The sequence below is a fragment of the Phaseolus vulgaris genome, unplaced genomic scaffold (genome assembly GCF_000499845.2).
Source record: "Phaseolus vulgaris cultivar G19833 unplaced genomic scaffold, P. vulgaris v2.0 scaffold_1135, whole genome shotgun sequence".
NCBI classification, from domain to species: Eukaryota; Viridiplantae; Streptophyta; class Magnoliopsida; order Fabales; family Fabaceae; genus Phaseolus; species Phaseolus vulgaris.
The window spans coordinates 1-2,182 of record NW_027174436.1 but is presented as its reverse complement, the minus strand read 5'-3'; the positions used below and the strand labels follow the sequence as shown (position 1 = coordinate 2,182).

Genomic DNA, 2,182 nt, shown 5'->3' with positions numbered 1-2,182 from the left:
TGAAAAACAAGAGGGGGGGGGGGATATATATTTTATGTATCTTTGAAGAATTAAAAGTCTATTTCATATAGTCAATGTACCATTGCATTTGCCTTTGTGAGAAAAAATATTGAAGCATATTTTATCAAATTAAACCATGTGAAACCAAACCTGCCCTTTGCTTTTCAGGAGTATCGTAGTGCTTTTGTTTTTCTTGAGACACAATGAGTTAATGTGAATTCTTAACAAAATAAAGCTGACAAAACGTTCAGGATCTTCCTGTCCCAGGAGCATGAGCTTGTAAACAAGTACAATTATGTTGTTAGCCTTTGGAAAAGGGTGAGTGATAGTTATTTGTAGCTTCTATTAAATTTGTAATCTTATTCTTAAATTCCATGAATGTTGTATTCTTCAGGTATCAACTGTCACTGGAGAATTGCGTTATGTTGATGCATTGAGGCTACTAAACACCTTGGAGGATGCATCCAAAAGGTTGGGCACTATTCTTCAATAAGCATTTTAATGAAAAGAACATACTTATAAGAGAGCAACAAGAGATGTGTACCTCCAATAGACAACCAAAAAAATAAATATAAAGCCATAAGAACGAAGAAAAGAACATCTGCTATTCAATGCTCTAACCAATCTCTCTGCTTGCCTAGCAGAGAAATCTCTTTAATATAGCTCTCACATCTCTTGAACAGTCTGACATTCACCAACAGTAGAAAAGGGCCCTCACCACAAATGTCACTGTTGGTTTGTGAACTAGGAAACACTGCAACTTTTAGGATACAAAATACCTGCAAAAAATCATCTTCATTAATCCTATTTAGCAGGCTTTAAATAAAATAGGTGGTTGCATCACATAATGCGGCTGCCATGACTGCATCATGCCATAGTTGCGGACCACGTCATATTGCAACCACAATTCAAAAGTCAAAACCTAGCTACTAAGCACAACATCCCAAATTGAGGACTAGTCCTTAGAGAGGGGGCCTTAGAGTGTGAAGGTTTTTGGCAAGTTATGCTATTGCACAAAACATTACAGCAAGGGCTAGTTGATGAAAGGGTGCTATTTTTTCCTCTTTGGTGCAGGTGTTTTATCCTCTAGTGAGAAGAGAGAATGAATAATTTCAAATTTGTATTATTTTAATAGAATTTGGAATTCCACCCTTTTAAGTAATAAACTCATGAATTTCTAATTTCTAATTTTTATTCTTAAAAATTCCTTTTCCAAAAAAATAGTTCATTTCATTACAAATCATTTTAGTTTTTTTAGAAAATGAATTATTCTTTTAAAACTCTTCATCCAAACACAACATCATGTATTGTGCAACCGTTATCTAGCTCAGCAAGCAACTTTTTTCTGAACTCAGGCTACACACTAATTGAGAAAGCACTTTATTATTGGCTTCTTACTCAAACAGTAGACAATTTATTCATTGTAATGTCACACGTTCCTATTGAAGAATGTGTTCTGTTGGAAATAAATGTATTAATTGATCTAAAGGCTTGGTAAACTAAGGAGGATAAATACTATGGTGCATAACTGTTTGCAACTCTTTGGTGCATCTAGTTGGAGTAGTGGTTGCACATTTATGGGTATCTAGTTGGTCTCACTGGTATTCAAAGTGAGTGACTATTATAATGTACAGACAGAGCGACTAGCAAGCCCTATTTTATCGTTGATCTTTATTCAGTTCGTTATTTCTTGCCTTTCATATCAAGAAGCCATTTGAACTGAAGGAATTAACGTGCAATACGACTTTTTTATTTTTCTTAGATTTTGTTTTTTGTCTGACAATCTCTCATGCAGGTTTGTTGGTCAAGTTAATGCGACTCTTGCCCTTCTTCATCCAATCAACTGCACAAGAGAGAGAAAAATACATATGGTGTTTGATATGACAACTATACCAGCTTTCTTGATTGTTCTAGGGTGCCTTTATATGGTATTGAGACCAAGGCGACCAAAACCAAAGATTAATTGAGGCTTCTAGCTACCATTTTGAAGTCTAATGGAAGGATTTGACAAGGGTTCTCCATGTTGGCAAGTGTAAGCTTGGTGGTAAGGATTTACACCATTTTTATGATAGACGTACATAATTTTGTCGGATTTTTAGACTTTGTTGGTCATGAGTACCCTCAAGCACATTTAGTTTAAAAATAGTTTTTTATGCGTCAATTTTTGCCTGTATGCAAATTG

At 35.0% G+C, this 2,182-nt stretch overlaps 1 long non-coding RNA gene across 1 annotated transcript; it reads left to right on the top strand.

Annotated features, from left to right (window-relative positions):
- Positions 1 to 18: 18 nt before the first annotated feature.
- Positions 19 to 2,161, top strand: LOC137817764 (uncharacterized). Its single transcript, XR_011082025.1, has 3 exons — positions 19 to 318; positions 395 to 471; positions 1,796 to 2,161. It is a non-coding gene; the product is annotated as an uncharacterized lncRNA (long non-coding RNA).
- The last annotated feature ends 21 nt before the right edge of the window (positions 2,162 to 2,182 follow it).